This window comes from Elaeis guineensis, chromosome 11, assembly GCF_000442705.2.
Source record: "Elaeis guineensis isolate ETL-2024a chromosome 11, EG11, whole genome shotgun sequence".
Lineage (NCBI taxonomy): Eukaryota > Viridiplantae > Streptophyta > Magnoliopsida > Arecales > Arecaceae > Elaeis > Elaeis guineensis.
Window position 1 is genome coordinate 1511970 of NC_026003.2, and position 21116 is coordinate 1533085.

The 21116-nt window shown below is 34.5% G+C and overlaps 1 non-coding gene across 1 annotated transcript; it reads right to left on the reverse strand.

Annotated features, from left to right (window-relative positions):
• Nucleotides 1–705: 705 nt before the first annotated feature.
• Nucleotides 706–786, reverse strand: TRNAL-AAG (transfer RNA leucine (anticodon AAG)). The gene has a single exon. It is a non-coding gene; the product is annotated as a tRNA-Leu (tRNA).
• Between the last annotated feature and the right edge of the window lie 20330 nt (nucleotides 787–21116).

The following is a 21116-nucleotide window of genomic DNA, read 5'->3' on the forward strand; positions in this document are numbered from 1 at the left end:
CTGACTTGAGCATCGGAGGGTCTTGCCGGAGTACCTCCAACTCCGGTTTAGACTTTCTTTGCAGGTCCCGACGGCGGTCGTGATCCCTTCGACTCCAGCTTCTCCGGCATCGGTGGAATTCTGCACCAACAATGAGGAAAGCGTGATAATAGTGTTATGGCGGTTCTAATGCTTAGCATGCCTTTTTATTGTTATATATTATAATTAGTATCATAATAATTTTATGGCATGTCAATTATATTATGCACATATATATTCATACACTACAAATTAACAAACTGCAGCTTGGAGCCATTATAATTGTGTTATAAGCAATGTCCAACAAGCATTACTTAACATTTTATAGTTTTAAAATTTAGTAGCTTTTGTATTAACACTTTTTAACATTATGTAGTTTTCTTATTTAGTATAAACTAATTCAATTGTATAAGTCATTTGATGGAACTAGGAGGAGCAGCCATCCAAAAAACAATAGAGAATAGGAATTTTAGTTTAATAATTTAAAATAAAATATCTTATAAAAGATTTTTTTTTTTTAGTTGTCATCATTACATTATGACAAGAATATCCTTAAAAATGTGGTTTGATGGGTGATTTTATTTGAGCTTTTGAGTATCATTAGCTGCAGGGGCTACTCAACATAAAATATTTTGATTTTTTTGAATGTTTGCAGAGCAATTTTTTTCCTGAACAAAAACTTTGTTTTGTTGAGAGTGGGATTTGAACCCACGCCCTTTCGGACCAGAACCTTAATCTGGCGCCTTAGACCAACTCGGCCATCTCAACAATTGATGTTTCACCAGTCTATGGTGAAGGTAAAACTTTTAATATTAGCTCAAGAACCCAGACAACCCATCTCAGTTTAGGGATGGCCAAGACAGCCCTAGCCGGATCGTTTCGGAGATTAAAGCTCATCTCCCTCAACAATACGGATGACCGTGACTGCTGCTCAGTGCTCACTTTTCTCCGGGTTTCCGCTCTGCATGAACCCCGAGCTCTTTTCCTGAATAATACAAAAAAAAAAACTTTTTTACCAAAATATATTCAAACCAAACTTATTTACCAAACTGATGTAAGAGGGAAAAACGCCATTTTGAATGGCGTTTTTTCCCCTGCCACGTCACCCCCCATTTCCACGGTGGCATCGTCCCAAAAAAAAAAAAAAAAAAAGAAGAAACGCCATTTGGAATGGCGCTTTTAAAAACGCCATTCCAAATGGCGCTTTTAAAAACGCTATTTTGAATGGCGTTTTTAAAAATGCCATTCGAAATGGCGTTTTCCAATTTTTCCACCCAAAAATAAAGGAAAAAATCGTGGAAAAATAGAAAATTTTATTTTTTAAAATTTGAAATTAGTAAATAAATTAAAAATTTTAATTTTGATTGAATTTTAAAATATAAAGATTTGAATTTGTAATTCATTAAAAAAATTAATTTAGATTTTTTATTTCAAATTTTTTTTAAAAGATGTCCAAAAAAATCTTAAGAAATTAAAAAAAAATTATCATAAAAAATAAAAAAAGAGAAAAAAATATGAAAGAAATAAAAATTTGAAATTAAATTGAAAAACATCATTCGAAATACTTGTCTTCAAAATTTTTAAGAAAATTAAAAATTGTAAAATTTTTAAAAAATAAAAAAAAAGAATTATAATGTAAAAATAAAAAAGAATAAAATTTTAAAGATAAATTGAAATTAAAATATTATTTCAAATTACTTTCTCAAATAAAAAATAATAAATTAAAAAAAGATTCAAAAAAATTTTAAAAATAGGCTAAAAAAATTTTATAAAAATATAAAGAATTGAAAAAAAATAGAAATTATAATTGTAATTGAATAATAAATTTTTTATTTTTTAATTTTAAGAAATAAAAATAAAAATTTTTTAAAAAAATTTAAAAATGACCTAAAAAAAATTTATAAAAAGATAAAGAATTGAAAAAAATAGAAATTGTAATTGTAATTGAAGAACAAAGTTTATAATTTTTAATTTTAAGAAATAAGAATTAAAATTATAATTAAAATTAAAAATAATATTTTAAATAACTAAATTAATTTAAATATTATTATTTAAAAAATATTTTAAATAAAGAAAAAAAGGGAGGAAAATTTAATTTGAATTAAATTTTGATCAAAAAATAAATCCAGTGTAAAGTTAAAAAATAAGGAAAAATGTGGAAAAAAAATTTTGTAAATTGAACTTTAGAAAAAATAATAATTTTTTAATTAAAGAAAAAGAATACGTAATAGAATGCTAAAAAGAAAAAAATGGAAGAGAAATAAAATTATAATTTCAAATGATAACTATTTTAAAATAAATAAAAAAAAGTATCATAGGAAAATAAAAAAATAACAATAAAATAAGAATTATAATTATAAATTTTAAAGAAATTTAATTTTAATTTAAATTAAAAATTATCATTTAAATTATTATTTTCATTATTTAATTTAATTTATTTATTAAAAGATTACAAATACATAATATAAAAAATTGTAAGAAAAGTAGATTTATATTTTTTAGTCGACCCCATGAATCGACTCATGGCTAAAAGAGTTTAACGGCACGCAAAATTTTTGACTGCGACACTCTGTGAGTCGATCCCTTGACTTTCTTTCTGGTAATTTTTATTTTTTAAATTTTTTAAAAAGAGGAAGAGAGAGGAAGAGGAAGAGGGAGAGAGGAGGCAGGTCACCGTCGTGCTGTCGGAGAGACGCCGGAGAAGGGAGAAGAGGGAGAAAGAAGAAGAGGGAGAAGGAGAGAAGAAGGGGGGAAAGGAGAAAACGCTGTTTCCTTCGATATTTTTTTATTCTTTTTCTTTTTTCTAAATTTTTTAAATTTTTTTTCATAATTTGTTTAATTATTTATTTTAATTTATTAAATTTTTTAATGAGGATAGTAATTTGAATGATAATTTTTAATTTAAATTAAAAATAATTTTTTGTTTTAAATTATAATTTCTATTTTATTACCATTTTTTATCTTTTATTTACTTTTTTTATGATATATTTTTTAATTTAATTTGTAATTTTTATAATTTAAAAATATAATATTAGTTTTCTTTCATTTTTATGATATATTATGTATTCTTTTCCTTTACTTAAATTTGTAAAGGAAGAAGGAGAAGATCGAGAAGGGAGAAGGGAGAAGGAGAAGGGAGAAGGAGGGGAAAAAGGGGTTTGGGGAGGGGAGAGAATGGCGTTTTCTCTTTTTTTTTATTTTTTATTTTTTTTAATATCTTTACTTATCTATTTGTAATTTTTTAATAAATAAATTTAATTAAATAATAAAAATAATAATTTAAATGATATTTTCTAATTTAAATTAAAATTAATTTTTTTTAAAATTTATAATTATAATTCCTATTTTATTATTATTTTAATATTTTTTTTATGATATTTTTTTTAAAATTTATTTTAAAAATTTTATCATTTGAAATTATAATTTTAGTTTTCTTTTATTTTTATCTTTTTAGCATTCTATTACGTATTCCTTTTCTTTACTTAAAAATAGACTTATTTTTTCTAAAATTCAATTCAAAGAGCAACATTTGATATATTATTATTTACGTTATAATTTTTATAATCCTTTCAGCATAACATTTTCTCTCCTAATATTCTGAGACACGTTCGAGTATGTGTATCCATATGCACCAATCATAATATCCAATCATTTAAAATTAAATAATATAAAATGAAATCAACATTTAATATTATTCAATAGAATAAAAATGTCAAACATAAAAAAAAAATACAACAAATATGAAAAAATACTAAATACAAATACAACAAAGACTAAGTCCCACAAGAACGTCGCGGCGCCCATGATCGTCTGTCGGATCATCTACGGACTGAGAGACCCGTTCAACTCTCTCATCTGGATACACGGATGGACGCCTCTCAAAAAAGTATCATACTCATGTGGCCAACTGGTACCCGGTGATGGCATCTGGGGGATGTACGAAGAAGAAGACGCTGTCATCTGTAGATGAAAAGGCGGTGGCATCTGTGCAGCATCAAATGATGACATATGCGGTGATGGCATATGTGAAGCATATGGTGACGGCGTATAACTCATATCTGGCGCCCGAACTGCTCCATACCAAAGCGCACAGGTATGTGGATCAACACCAATCGCCACCAATGTTCCGGAACCTGTTCTCTCCATCTCCCGCAGTATCTGAATCCGCTCGTCCTCATCAGTCGTAGATAAAGCACGACGAGCGTCCAACACGAGATCCGACATAGAATAAGTCTATAAAATAAAAATAGAACAGTTAGTATAAAACAATCAGTATAGTGTACAATATAAAACAAAAATATAACACAAATAACATGAAGTAATTTTCATAATCTTACCAAAAGACGTACAGTAGAACTCTCGCCCTCGTATCCAGAAACTGCATACTGAGACTGTCCAATGACTCGCACCGTAATGCTAAAAAATCAAGTCATGTAGTCATCAGTATATGAACGGCCTCTCAAAATAGGATCACCATGAACAATGTGATCTCGACGTGCATCCCAAATATCGATGTACTGTGCATGTCTGATACGCCAGTCGATACGAACTCTCCCTCGTCGATCAATACGATGAAGTCCCTGACTGGTATCAAACTGCTCTGGACCCACAACCAATCGAGACGGGCCCACCGTCGGGAGAGACAGGGGCTGAGGACCGCCGTCGGAGCGCGGGGGCCCGCCGTGGCCATCGGGATGCGGGGCTCGCCCCCGGGAAGTACGGCCCGCCGGCATAACATTTTCTCTCCTAATGTTCTGAGACACGTTCGAGTATGTGTATCCATATGCACAAATCATAATATCCAATAATTTAAAATTAAATAATATAAAATGAAATCAATATTTAATATTATTCAATAGAATCAAACTGTTAAATATATCAAAAAAAATAGTACAACAAAAATGTAAAAATACTAAATACAAATACAACAAAGACTAAGTCCCACAAGGACGTCGCGGCGCCCGTGGTCGCTTGGACCGGGGGCCACCGCCGGGATGCGGGACCCGCCGCCGGGACGCGCGGCCCGCCGCCGGCCGTTTGTGGCCGGCGGCCAAGGAGAATGGAGAGAGAGAGAGGAAGAGAGAGAGAGAGAAAGGAGGGGGCTGGGGGCCACCGTCGGGATGCGGGACCCGCCGCCGGGACGCGGGACCCGCCGCCGGGACGCGCGGCCCGCCGCCGGCAGTCTGTGGCCGGCGGCCAAGAAGAAGGGAGAGAGAGAGAGAGGAAGAGAGAGGAGGGGGCCGGGGACCACCGTCGGGACGCGGGACCCACCGCCGGGGCGCGCGGCCCGCCGCCGGCGGTCTGTGGCCGGCGACCACGGAGAAGGGAGAGAGAGGAAGAGAGAGAGAGAGAGAGGAAGAGAGAGAGGAGGGGGCCGGGGGCCACCGTCGGGACGCGGGTCCCACCGCCGGGATGCGCGGCCCGCCGCCGGGACGCGCGGCCCGCCGCCGGCATGAGAAAAAGAGAGAGAGGGGAAGAGGGAGAGAGAAAGAGGAAGAGGGAGAGAGAGGGGGAAGAGCTCACCGCCGCCGAGACCTCGCCGCCGTGCCGCCGTGCCGCCGGAGAGACGCCAGAGAAGATCGAGAAGGAGAAGAGAGAAGGAGAAGAGAGAAGGGAGAAGGAGAAGAGGGAGAAGGGAGAAGGAGGGGAGAAGGAAGAAGAGGGGTTTGGGGAGGGAAAAACGCCATTCTCTATGGCGTTTTCCCCTTTTTTTTTTTTAATTCTTTAATTATGTATTTATAATCTTTTAAAAAATAAATTAAATTAAATAAAAATAATAATAATTTAAATGATAATTTTTAATTTAAATTAAAATTAAATTTTTTTAAAATTAATAATTACAATTTCTATTTTATTATTATTTTATTATTTTTTATGATATTTTTTTTATTTATTTTAAAATAGTTATCATTTGAAATTATAATTTCAGTTTTCTTCCATTTCTTTTTTTTTAGCATTCTATTACGTATTCTTTACCTTTAATTAAAAAAATATTATTTTTTCTAAAGTTTAATTTACAAAATTTTTTTCACATTTTTCCTCATTTTTTAACTTTACACTGTATTTATTTTTTGATCAAAATTTAATTCAAATTAAATTTTAAATTTTCCTCCCATTTTTTTCTTTATTTAAAATATTTTTTAAATATTAATATTTAAATTAATTTAGTTATTTAAAATATTATTTTAATTTTCAATTACAATTTTAATTCTTCTTTCTTAAAATTAAAAATTATAAACTTTGTTCTTCAATTACAATTACAATTTCTATTTTTTTTCAATTCTTTATCTTTCTATGAAATTTTTTTAAGATATTTTTAAATTTTATTTGAAAATTTTTTTAATTAAATAAATTTTAATTTTATAAATTATATTTAAAAAATATTTTTATTTCAATTAAACTTTAAATTTTTTTTTATTTTTAATTTATAATCCTTATTTGTTGTGACTTTTTAAAAATTTTCACTTTTTAACTTTTCCTCATTCTTTTAAACTTTTTAATGTATTTCTTTTTTTATCAAAATTTAATTCAAATTTAAATTTTTTAAGTCACATTTATAAATTACCCTAAAAAGAAATTATAATTAATTTAATTTTATTTTATTCTTTTATGATATATTTTTTCTAATCTAATTTATAATTTTTATAATTTTAAATTTTATCATTTGAAATTATAATTTCAGTTTTCTTCTATTTTTATCTTTTTAGCATTCTATTACGCATTCCTTTCCTTTACTTAAAAAAAATTTTTTTTTTTCTAAAATTCAATTCAAAGACCAATATTTGATATATTATTATTTACGTTATAATTTTATTCTTTTATGATATATTTTTTCTAATCTAATTTATAATTTTTATAATTTTAAATTTTAATTTTAGTTTTCTTCTATTTCTATATTTTTGATATTCTATTACGTATTTTTTTTCTTTTATTTAAAATATTTCTGAAAAATTTATATTTCAATTAATTTAGTTATTTAAAAAGTAATTTTTAATTTCAATTAAAATTTTAATTCTTATTTCTTAAAATTAAAAATTATAAACTTTGTTCTTCAATTACAATTATAATTTCTATTTTTTTTTAATTCTTTATGTCTTTATAAAAATTTTTTAGCCTATTTTTCAATTTTTTTTGAATATTTTTAAAATAAATTAATTTTAATTTGACAAAGTATTTTGAATGCTTATTTTTATTTCAATTAATCTCTAAAATTTTGTTTCTTTTAAATTTTAAATTATAATTTTTTTTATTATTTAAATTTTTTTTTAAAAAAATTTTAGGACAAGCATTTCGAACGATGTTTTTCAATTAAATTTCAAATTTTTATTTCTTTCATATTTCTTTCTCTTTTTTTTATTTTCTATGATATTTTTTTTTTATTTCTTAAGATTTTTTTTGACATCTTTTAAAAAATATTTTAAATAAAAAATCTAAATTAAATTTTTTAATGAATTACAAATTCAAATCTTTATATTTTAAATTTCAATCAAAATTAAAATTTTAACTTATTAATTAATTTTAAATTTTAAAAAACCAATTTTTCCATTTTTTCATGATTTTTTTTCTTTTTTTTGGGAAAATATGAAAACGCCATTTTGAATGGCGTTTTTAAAAACGCCATTCAAAATGACGTTTCTTCTCTTTTTTTTTTTTTTTTTTTTTTTTGGGAGGATACCACCGTGGAAATGGGGGGTGACGTGGAAGGGAAAAAAACGCCATTCAAAATGACGTTTTTCTTTTTTGTATTAGTTTGATAAATAAATTTGATTTTAGTATATTTTGATAAATAAATTTTTTTTTTACATTATTCTGAAAAAAAGACTCCATGAACCCCGGTGCTTCCTTCGGAACCGTCATGTCGAAGAGATTGTGACGGAAGCAAAATCAGGGAGGTGTCACTAATTTAGGATATCTCTCGCTCTGCATTTTTTTTTTTTTTTTGGAAGCCAATAAACTACGGATTGGGTTTATGAATCAAGGTATTACGTGTCAAAATTTGAGAAAGTTCGTGGCTGACTGCTAATTTGATTTCGACCTTTTCATTTGCTGTTAAAAAAAAAAAAAACTCAGTATCCAAAATTAAAGGACAGTTAGTTCTGTTCATTTTTATAATATTTATGCACACATTTTCAAAGTAAAAACTTGATCACCTGCTGCTAAAGTTGACTAGCGTATATTACCATTTACCACTACGGTCCTTGACATAAAACACTTCTTTCTCAAATGCGCGGAATGATGGGTTCTCCCCTTCCGGACTAAATAAAACTAACAGATTTTAAGTAGATGATTGATTGCATTTGATATCTCCCAAAATTTTCTTTCTCAGCCATTATTAAGTTTTGATTTATTAATCCCGTTACTCTAAACCAGTATTGGTAATGCATCACATCAGCAAGTCATTATCGCCCAATGCCGAGACACGGTTTGATCGTAGCCTGCGGCCTGTGGGGGAGTAAATGGTCATTTCCCTTGGATCACCTTTTCGTCCTACGCAGCGTTTTGCGGTTCCCAGGAATAAAATAATATTTTATTCAGCAGACCAACTCATCCATCTGGATTTTTTTGTAAAATATTTTTTTTTAATATTTATTTCAAATCTATCCCCACCCCTATCTTATTTTCAAAAATGTGGCACTCAGCTCGTATGCAGTGAAATCATATATTCAACATGCGATTTCGAACTTGAAATCGTATGTTAGAACGTATGCACAATTGTATGTTGAATATTCGATTTTGAACTTGAAATCGCATGTTGGAGCGTATGTACAGTGAAGAACGCGCAATCAAAAATCGATGAAATACAAAGGGTCGCATGGCGTGTTATCCATCATAAGATTTATGCTGTCCAATTGCACCTAGTGCATGAATATGGAGCCAAGCGAGAGCGGCAATGGCACGGGTGCGAACTTCATCGGGGCCGAAGGAGGAGGAGGGGGGAGGCATGGGGTGCGGGCATAGGGGCCGAGGGAGGGGGGGTCGTGGGGGGCATGGGGTGCGAGTGCCGAGCCAAGGGGGAGAGATGGGTTTGTGTTCTCACAGAGCAGCGGGGGGCATGAGGTGCGGGCTTCATTAGGGCAGAGGGGGATGTGGCACAGATAGGTAGCCATGGCGATGGGGAGGTTCAAGTATGGGGCTCGAAAGGAGGGTGCGAAGGAGTGACGGTCGGACAGAGATGCCACAGGTGGTGCGTTGGAGGGGGGATGGGTGCGGATCGGCCACTAAGAGGGAGGGGGTGGGGTTTGGGTTTTGGGGGGAGCAGAAAAATGAAAAGAAAAGAAAGATTACTAATAAAATATCATTATTTGATTAATAATAAAATATTATTATTTTATTAATAAAAATATTATTATTTGATTAATAATAAAATATTATTATTTTATTAGTAATAATATATTATTATTTGATTAATAATAGTATATTATTATTTGATTAATAATAAAATATTATTATTATTTGATTAATAATAAAATATTATTATTTAGTACTAATAAAATATCATTATTTGATTAATAATAAAATATAATTATTTGATTAGTAATAAAGTATTATTATTTGATTGATAATAAAATATTATTATTTGAGTATTAATAAAATATCATTATTTGATTAATAATAAAATATTATTACTTTATTAATAAAAAATATTATTATTTCATTAATAATAAAATATTATTATTTGATTAATAATAAAATATTATTATTTAAGTAATATTAAAATATTATTATTTGATTAATAATAAATGTTATTATTTTATTAATAATAAAAATAATATAAATACGATGTCATAGAATCGTGGATCAGCTCCCTTATTATTAATCAACTCCAACTTTTGATTGGCTTGTTGGGAATAGTGTCCCAAAGCCAATCGTCAGCCTGTTGACGATTGTATTTATTTTTTATATTTATACATGAATTATGAATTAATAAAAATTATTTTGATATTTTTCATCACAAAATATTTCATCTTCAAATGAACTTCAATGTTGTGGTGAAGTCCTTAGGACTATTTAGACTTGACAAAGGAGGATTTGTCGTTTAGTCCTTAAATCTGTTCGCGACCAAATGATACGTTGTTACCAAGGACGACAACATTTATCAAGCATAGGTCGTTGTGTGCCATATAGGTTGGTTGTCCTCTTAACCAATGAGTGTGGAGACACTGATATGGCTTACAGGTGAGATGTAAGGGTACATCTGCACTGAACATGATCAACTCCGAAGCTATTTCTACTGTCAAGATTTGCTCCGATGGAATATGAGTATAAATATCCCTCCGACCTGAAACCGCCACGGTGACTTGCAAGCAACTCACTGCACTTAGGCACTGGACTACCTGAATTTTTAATTCAGTGACGGAAGGCTGCTGGGTGTAGTCAAGTACTTGATTTGTCGGTGCGTGTGTCAAGATGGGATTGACCACTCCAGTTTAGGAGCTGTGTACAGTCGTGTTTCAATTTAGCAAAACCTTGGCCAGGATAATCCTTGTGAGGAGTCACAGGACTGTTTGAGTTGAGCACGATTCGGATGATCTGATCAGGGTTGACAGTTCAATCCTGAGTCGTCCTAAACACAGGGGTCAAAAGGATGAATTATACAGTAACCATATTCATGTAAGTTCTGAGTGTTGCGATTGCGACTCTTCGACCTATCCAGACGTCGGATACCATTGCTAGATGGTCACTTCGATTAGTACAGAAATTGGTTCCTATGCTACCGGCTTAGGTTCGAACCTGCGGGGTCACACACATTAGAGGTTCCTATCTGATCTGATGGCTGAGATAGAATCCTATATGTTTGGGACTCAGTGATTGAGAATCAGGATTCTCTGATCACGAGTTCCACACATTATGGGTACCGGGGTCAAGAGTCCCACTGGTTGGGACCTTTTGATCAGGGTTACATATCGATGAATTCTGATGCCTGATTGCCCATCAGATTTGGACTCAGTATTTATGAAAGGTTTAATTAGTAATTTGATCGTTAATTAACTCAATTTGATTAAGTAATTATTTTTGGATCAAGTCCAATTGAATTGGATTCAGTTGGGTTTGACCTGATTAGGTTAAGAGTTGACCTAATCGTCGAGATGGTTTGGTCCCTGATTTGATCAGGGATTGGGCTTAATCAATTCCTGATTTGATTAAGATTTTATTGAGCCTAATTAAGCCTAATTTAGTTAGATTTAAATTAGTCTAATTGGACCTAACTTATTTGGTTCAATTAGGTTGGTTTAAATAATTAAACCACCTTGACCCAATCTCCATGCGCCACCTCATTTCCATTGCACCCATTTGAATTCATGAGAAGGAACTTCTCATGAATTTTTTCCTCATACCAAGCCCTCTCCACGCCCCACTTTAATGTGCCAAATGAATGGATAAGGATGATTGGTTGGCCATTCAAATTCAAAATAAAGTTTGAATTTGAATGGGCAATCAATCTTTGCACCTTATCCCTTTTTTTTACGTCCCATTTATTACATGAGAAAAGATTTCTCATGAAATCACTCCATTCATAATTTAAGCCATGCCTCACACCTTTAGTAGATAAGGGATGAGTTGGTGTCCATTTGAATTCAAAATTTGATTTGAATTCAAATATGCAATTACTTATCTTTATCCTTTCTTTTGGATAAGACGTTTGACGTTGTTATAAAAGGAGGAGAAGAGTGGGGCGTGCAAGATGAAGATTTTTGGAGAAAAATTCTGGGGCGTGAAAAGTCTTATGCGTGAGAAAGAAGTCTATATCCTTCCAAGAGAAAAAGAAAGAAAAGTGGGTGTAAGGTTTCCGGTGAGTTCCCTAGAGTTTTAGTCTGGGGTTCGGGAAGTGAGAAAGTGAGCTACGAGTGTCGTGAGCCCACAAAATCTTAGAAAGATCTTCAACATCCTCTCAAGTATGTCTGTTGATGATCTAGAGTATCCGAAGAATCGACAGACATCGATCGAAGGAGTTCGATCAGCATCGACCGTCAAAAAGATTCTACAACGAGCTAGCACTCGTGAGGAGTCAATCAGACCGGGAGCTTCGTGTGGACTATCCGCAGAGGCCAGACACACTGTGTGGCTGCATCATGATGATCAGACTCTTCCGACGGTGATCAGATTACGATGATCTACTACCCGCACAAAGGTATTATGTTCTGAACACATTACAATAAAGTATTTATTGTTCAAATTCGAATTTCAAATTTAAATGCATGCATGCTATATATCATATTTAGATCCTAGTGTAGGATAAATTTATGTTAATTAATTAGATTAATTAATATTTTTTCACTGTAAAATCATGATTTTGAAAAAATTTTAAAATTATCATTTTACCCCTGCACTGAATTTCCCCACAAATGGTATCAGAGCAGGTTCTTAGATATGATATATATATTTGCATGCATAGATTAAGTTATAATCTAAAAGTTTAAATATAAAATTTAAAATTTAAAATTTGAATTTTGAAAGTTGTTCGAAATTCAAAATTCAAAAATTTGAAATTCAAAATTCAAAATTTGAATTTTGAAATTTGAAATTCGAAATTCAAAATTCAAAAAAATTTGAAATTCAAATTTTGAAATTTGAAATTTGGTTAAATTTCAAATTTGAAATTCAAAATTTAAAATTCAAAATTTAAAATTCAAAATTTGAAATTCAAAAATTTAAAATTTATTTAAAATTTGAAATTCAAAATTTAAAATTTAAAATTTAAAATTTGAAATTTAAATTTTGAAATTGGTATATTTAGATATACTTGATTCAAGTAGCAAGTAATCGAATTGGGTTGGTTGCCATGGCTGTCCGATCATAGGAGAAAAGCAGGGTTTAAAGGTCCTCTCCTCCCATTCGATGGGGTCTCCTATGGCGGTCGGGGTGCCGCTGTAATTATATCCCATGCAGATGAAGCAGTGAAAGGAATTAATTGTAAAGTTTTAATTATAAAATTTATCATGAATATGTTAGATTAGATCTAAAAGAATATTCATGATTTATTTTGATTGAGTTATTTTCTGTTATGTAATTAGCAATAGGATTGCTATTTATGAAATGTGCTGATCTATTTGTGAAATGAGTCAACATATTTGGTGAATAGAAAATAAAACTTTTCAAATTTGAAAATTATTTTTGAAATGCCAAACCCTGACCCATCAGCCTAAATACTTAAGAATTAAGTGTTGTCTAGTAGGTCTAGAATTATGAATTAAGACCTAAGATAATTGCATAAACTTGTGGGTCAATGGGTTAGATGGATTAGGTCCATAATTAGGTTAGACCTAAGGTTAGCTTAAAGAAATTGACTAAAGTAGAGTAATTGGTCAAATCTAATCAAAAGTTGAATTAGATTAGGTCAAGGATACTCTAGACTCAACTTCAATAGTTGTAGTTGAATGGGTCCATATCTTTAACTAGACCAAGATGGACTTAATTCATGGCTACGCAGTGGAACCCTATTTAATAAGTTGATCAAATTAAAACTAATGAACCGGTTGGTGTCTAAGGTAAGTTTGGCAGTTTGACCAGTGATTTTTAAGCGGGAGCTACTCGCAGTGATTCGATCTCTGACGAGTTAATGGCATATCCCCACCACTGATCTCACTTACCTGGCCAACCTAGTGAATTAGGTTTTGATTAGATCACTTTGTGATTAGGGCTCACCCATGTCATTAGGTAAATCAGTTTGACTGATTTAGGTGCTCTAATACTGGCTTAATTAAATCCTTTTTAATCTGACTTGGTGAAGTCAGTGGGAGGATTGAAATTGGCTAGTAATTTATCTTCTCATCTATTCTTTAATAAAATCCTCAAAAATCATTAGGTCCTAAAAATGATTAAGTTATATTGATAACTAAGTCATAGCCTCCCATTAAGTGAGTGATAATGAGTCCATTAGTTTAATAATCATTGGAGGCCCAAAGGTCTGGTGCTTATTGACTAATGGAATTATCATTCATAATATGATAATTTGGTTTGAGTCTTTCTGATGGTGGTCAGGTTGGTCGGCCAAAGTCGAGTCTGATCATTTATTGATCCAATTCATCAAATCAAATCATGTTAATGGTTGGACCTAACCAGATCTTTTCAGTGGAGGCCAAAGCCTACTGATTAGGTTCTGGGGCAAAATCAATTACTAGAAGTTGTTTAGAGAAACGACTGGTTATGAACCTACCCATAGATGCACATGGGTTGACCAACCAAAGTTGGACTCGTGTGTAGTCTGTGTGGATTCTAGTATCCACTAAGGAATTAAAGTAATTTCTCGAATTAGAGATTGAGGCTATCAGTTCATAAAAATATTGGAAAAAATTTTAGACTAAAGTCCAAGTCTTTAGTATTTATAATTTATGTACTAATTGAGGTCTGATTTTCCTTTCTGCAGCTATGGTCACTACCATGTCGCTCCGGTCATTATTAGATAATGACAAACTCATGGGACCTAATTTCGATAGCTGGTATCGAAAATTAAAAATCATCCTTGAGCATGAGCGGATCCTTTATGTAGTAACGGATCCGGCACCTGAGGAGCCAGCCCTGAATGTTAGAGGGATGGTCTGAGACACTTATCAGAAGTGGCTCAACGACCGCACCACCGTTCGGTGCATTATGCTGGCGGTAATGAATGATGAGTTCAGCCGCAGGTTTGAGAATGCCCAGCCATAGGAGATGCTTCAAATGTTGAACGACTCCTTTGGCACGCCTGACGACGTTGAAAGGCACAAAACTAGTTGTGCCATTTTCAATGCTCGAATGAGGGATGGAGCTTCAGTCACTGATCATGTACTGTACATGATCGAAATGATTGAGCGCCTAAGTAAATTGGGCTTTTCCTTGCACGAGCAGCTCAGTAAGGATGCGATCCTTAATTCATTGCCCAAGTCCTTCCTCCCCTTCCTTACTCATTTTCAGATGACAAAGCCTGCAGTGAACTACCACGGCTTGTTGGGGTTGCTGCAGAACTTTGAGAAGGATCACCAGCTCTATAAAGAGTTGGTGAATGTTGTGGGAGGGTCTTCTTCTGGTCGTCGACCCTTTAAGAAAGGGAAGAAGAAGAACAAGAAGAAGAAGAATAAGAAGGTGCAGCTGCATGCTGGGACGTCTGCACAGGGTCAGACTAAGAAGCGCAAGCCCGACCAGAGCCAGGTGGAGTGCTTCTTTTGCAAGAAGCAGGGGCACTGGAAGAGGAACTGTCCTCTATACATTGCCTCCCTGGATCCGAATAGGCCGAAGAAGAAGCAAGGTACTTATATGATAACATCTTGCAACTTTTTCATTTGTGATACTACTGTCTGGGTATTGGATACCAGAAGCCCTTATCATATTTGCAATTCGATGCAGGGTCTGCAGGTCAGTAGGAGATTTGATGAAAGCGAGAGATTCCTGAACGTTGGAGATGGAAGCAAAGTTTCAGTTCTAGCATTAGGAATCATGAACCTTATAATCAATTCTCGAAACATAATTCTAAGTGAATATCACTATTGTCTAAGCTTTTTATTAAATATTATTTCTGTAGGCCTTTTGACTATGAACGGTTATCAATTTTTAATAAAAAAAATATTTACAATATCATTTTGAATGGTGTTACAATGTTTATTGGACAACTTAATAATGAAATTTACTTTCTATCACAACCTGTTAATGTGGTTCAAACCTTCGGTAAATGCACTAGAATAGATAATGTGTCAGAAGTCTACCTTTGGCACTGTAGGCTAGGTCATATCAATAAGAACAGGATAAACATGTTGGCTCAAGAAGGAATTCTTGAAGTAGGTGATTGTGAATCACTTCCAACCTGTGAGTCCTGTCTTAGTAAAATGATTAAATCATCTTTTATTGGAAAAGATGAGCGAGCCAACGAACTCTTGGGTCTGGTACATTCTGATGTATGTGGACCCATGAGTTCAAGTACAAGAGATGGATATTTCTACTTCATAACCTTCACAGATGACCTATCGAGGTATGGGTATGTCTATTTAATGAAGCATAAGTCGGAGTCATTTGAAATGGCAAACTATTCCGAAATGAGATAGAAAAATAAACTGAAAAGTGTATTAAAACTCTTCGATCTGATCGAGGAGGTGAATACCTTTCCAATGATTTTCTGACATATCTTGGGAAGAATGGGATTCTCTCTCAGTGGACACCTCCTGGAACACCACAACATAATGGTGTGTCTGAAAGGAGGAATCGGACCTTGTTGGACATGGTTCGATTCATGATGAGATTTGCTGGTCTGCCGATCTCCTCTGGGGATATGCGCTCAAATCGGCTTGTTACCTTCTAAACAGAGTTTCGAGTAAGTCTGTAACCAAAACACCATATGATATATGGATAGGACGTAAGCCAGTACTCTCGCACCTTAGGATTTGGGGGTGTCCGGTTTATGTTAAACGTTTAATTACAGACAAGCTTGGACCTAGGTCTGACAAGTGTAATTTTATAGGGTACTCAAAAGAGACCAAAGGGTATTACTTCTACCTAGCTGATGAGCAAAAAGTGTTTGTAAGCCTTAAGACAATCTTTTTGAAAAAGAAGTTCCTTGGTGAAGGGACTATTGCCTCTAAGGTCGAACTTGACGATGTTCGGCAGGTGGAAAATCCGATGCAAGTTGCTGAACCTGAACCAGATTTGATTAGATCAGATCTGGAGCCCATTGTTCAAGCACCCTTAAGACGATCTGATAGAGTACCACGTCAACTGGACAATACTATGGTTTCTTGATCCGAGATGACGATCCTATCAAACTTGATGAAAATGATGAGGATCCGATCACCACATGGATGCAATGCAGAGACCCGACTCTGAGAAATGACTAGAGGCCATGAAATCCGAAATGGAGTCCATGAAGGTCAACAATGTGTGGACATTGGTTGACCCACTCGAAGGAGTAAAACCCATAGGGTGTAAGTGGGTCTTCAAGAGGAAGAGAGGCACGGATGAAAAGGTGGAAACCTATAAAGCCCGTCTGGTTGCCAAGGGATATCATCAACGTTATGGTATAGACTATGATGAGACGTTTTCTCCTGTGGCAATGCTCAAATCCATTCGGATTATGCTTGCGATAGCTGCCCATCTGGACTATGAAATCTGGCAGATAGATGTGAAGACAGCTTTCCTAAACGGAGAGCTGGATGAAGAGGTGTATATGATACAACCTAAAGAATTCACATCCACAGATGAGTCTAAGGTATGCAGGCTACAGAGGTCCATTGATGGACTTAAGCAGGTATCCCGGAGTTGGAACATATATTTTGATAGGACGATCAAGACGTATGGCTTCGTTAAGAACGGAGAGAGCCCTGCATTTATAAGTGGGCTAATGGTCCAATAGTAGTATTTCTTATATTGTATGTGGATGACATTCTCTTAATCGGGAATGATGTCCCTGCATTACAGGAATAAAGATTTGGCTGTCGTCACAGTTCTCCATGGAGGATCTGAGAGAAGCTTCCTACATCCTAGGGATGAGGATCTATAGGGATAGATCTAAAAGGTTGCTTGGTTTATCACAGTCCACGTACATTGATACTATGCTGAAGAGGTTCAGCATGGAGAATTTCAAGAAGGCTATCTTCCGATAGGCCATGGAATTTCTCTCTCGAAGAGGGATTGTCCAACAATACCTCAAGAGAAAGAGCGTATGGGTAGGATTTTATATGCTTCGGCAGTGGGATCTATCATGTACGTCATGACATGTACACGATCAGATTGGCATACTCATAGGGGTAGTGAGTAGATACCAATCTGATCCAAGAGAGAATCACTGGAAGGTTGTTAAAACCATCCTGAAGTATTTAAGAAATACTAAGGACCAGTGGCTTGTTTATGGTGAATCGGACTTGAGACTTATAGGGTTTACAGACTCTAATTTTCAGTCTGATCACGATGACAACAAAAGTGTGTTGGGATTTATTTTTACCCTTAATGATGGGGCTATCTGCTGAAAAAGTTTCAAGCAGCACACAGTGGCTGATTCAATTTGCGAGGCAGAGTATGTCGCTGCATCAGATGCTGCCAAAGAAGCGATGTGGCTGAAAAAATTTATCATCGAGCTCGGAGTAGCACCCTCCCTGTTGATCCAGTTCTGCTCTACTGTGACAGCTCTGGAGCCATTGCTCAGACGAAGGAACCAAAGGCACACCAGCGGACGAAGCATATTCTGCTCCGCTACCATCTCATCGGGAAAATTATGGATCGAGGTGACGTCGATCTTCAGAAGATCGACGGGAAGGAGAACCTGACTGACCCATTCACTAAAGCCATTGCAGTGAAGGAGTTCGACAACTACAAGCCGAAGATGGGTATTAGATACTGCATCGATTGGCTTTAGACCAAGTGGGAGATTGTTGGGAATAGTGTTCCAAAACCAATCGTCAGTCTGTTGATGGTTGTGCTTATTTTTTGTATTTGAACATGAATTATGAATTAATAAAAATTATTTTGATATTTTTCATCATAAAATATTTCATCTTCTAATGAACTCCTATGTTATGATGAAGTCCTTAGGACTATTTAGACTCGACAAAGAAGGATTTATCATTTAGTCCTTAAATCTGTTCGCGACCAAATGATACGTTGTTACCAAGGATGACAACGTTTATCAAGCATAGGTCGTTGTGTGCCATATAGGTTGGTTGTCCTCTTAACCAATGAGTGTGGAGACACTGGTATGGCTTACAGGTGAGATGTAAGGGTACATCTGCACTGAACGTGACCGACTTCGAAGCTATTTTTGCTGTCAAGATTTGCTCTGATGGAATATGGGTATAAATATCCCTCCGACCTAAGATCACTACGGTGACTTGCAAGCAACTCACTGCATTTAGGCACTGACTACCTGAATTTTTAATTCAGTGACGGAAGGCTGCTGGGTGTAGTCAAGTACTTGACTTGTCGATGCGTGTGTCAAGATGGGATTGACCACTCCAGTTTAAGAGCTGTGTATAGTCGTGTTTTAATTTAGCAACCTGGTCAGGGTAGTCCTTGTGAGGAGTCACAGGACTATTTGAGTTGAGCACGATTCGGATGATCTGATCAGGGTTGACAGTTTAACCCTGAGTCGTCCTAAACATAGGGGTCAAAAGGATGAATTATATAGTAACCATATTCATGTAGGTTCTGAGTGTTGCAATTGCGACTCTTCGATCTATTCAGATGTCGGGTACCATTGCTAGATAGTCACTTCGATTAGTACAGGAATTGGTTCCTATGCTACCAGCTTAGGTTCGAACCTGCGGGGTCACACACATTAGAGGTTCCTATCTGATCTGATGGCTGATGTAGAATCCTACATATTTGGGACTCAGTGATCGAGAATCAAGATTCTTTGATCACGAGTTCCACACATTATGGGTATCGGGGTCAAGAGTCCCACTGATTGGGATTTTTTGATCAGGATTACATATCGATGAATTCTGATGCCTGATTGCCCATCAGATTTGGACTCAGTATTTATGAGAGGTTTAATTAGTGATTTGATTGCTAATTAACTCAATTTAATTGAGTAATTATTTTTAGATCAAGTCCAATTGAATTGGATTCAGTTAGGTTTGACTCGATTAGGTTAAGAGTTGACCTAATCGTCGAGATGGTTTGGTCTCTGATTTGATCAGGGGTTGGGCTTAATCAATTCCTGATTTGATTAAGCTTTATTTAGCCTAATTAAGCCTAATTTAGTTGGATTTAAATTAGTCTAATTGGACCTAACTTATTTGGTTCAATTAGGTTGGTTTAAATAATTAAACCACCTTGACCCAATCTCCATGCGCCACCTCACTTCCATTGCACCCATTTGAATTCATGAGAAGGAACTTCTCATGAATTTTTTTCTCATGCCAAGCCCTCTCCACGTCCTACTTTAATGTGCTAAATGAATGGATAAGGATGATTGGTTGGCCATTCAAATTCAAAATAAAGTTTGAATTTGAATGGACAATCAATCTTTGCACCTTATCTCTTTTTTTTACGCTCCATTTATTACATGAGAAAAGGTTTCTCATGAAATCACTCCATGCACAATTTAAGCCATGCCTCATGCCTTTAGTGGATAAGAGATGAGTTGGTGTCCATTTGAATTCAAAATTTGATTTGAATTCAAATGTGCAATTACTCATCTTTATCCTTTCTTTTGGATAAGATGTTTGACGTTGTTATAAAAAGAAAAGAAGAGTGGGGCGTGCAAGATGAAGATTTTTGAAGAAAAATTCTGGAGCGTGAGAAGTCTTGTGCGTGAGAAGGAAGTCCATATCCTTCCAAGAGAAAAAGAAAGAAAAGAAAGAAAAGTGGGTGCAAGGTTTCCGGTGAGTTTCCTAGAGTTTTAGCCTGGGGTTCGGAAAGTGAGAAAGTGAGCTATGAGTGTCGTGAGCCCACAAAATCTCAGAGAGATCTTCAACATCCTCTCAAGTATGTCTGTTGACGATCTGGAGCATCCAAAGAATCGACAGACAGCGATCAAGGAGTTCGATCAGCATCGACCGTCAAAAGGGCTCTACAACGAGCTAGCACTCGTGAGGAGTCGATCAGATCAGGAGCTTCGTGTGGACTATCCGCAGAGGCCAGACATACTGTGTGGCTACGTCGCAATGATCAGACTCTTCCGACGGTGATCAGATTACGACGATCTACTACCCGCACAAAGGTATTGTATTCTGAACACATTACAATAAAGTATTTATTATTCAAATTCGAATTTCAAATTTAAATGCATGCATGCTATATATCATATTTAGATCTTAGTGTAGGATAAATTCATGTTAATTAATTAGATTAATTAATATTTTTTACTGTAAAATTATTATTTTAAAAAAATTTTAAAATTATCATTTTACCCCTGCACTGAATTTCTCCACATGGCTACCAATCCAATCCTTGGTTATCGATCTTTACTTTGGCAACCTATCTTTATTGATCTTTATGTCTGCCAATCCGAAGCTCGTTGTATGAGTTTTGTTGGATCTAAAATGAATGATATTATCTGAAAAGATTTTGAATATAATTATCGTTCAAATCAAATCTAATCAAATATTAAAATATAAAATATATTCAAATAAAATTTTTGTTCTTCGCAGCTAGCCCCCTCTGATATCATCTGCAGCTCCACCCACCTGCCACTGATC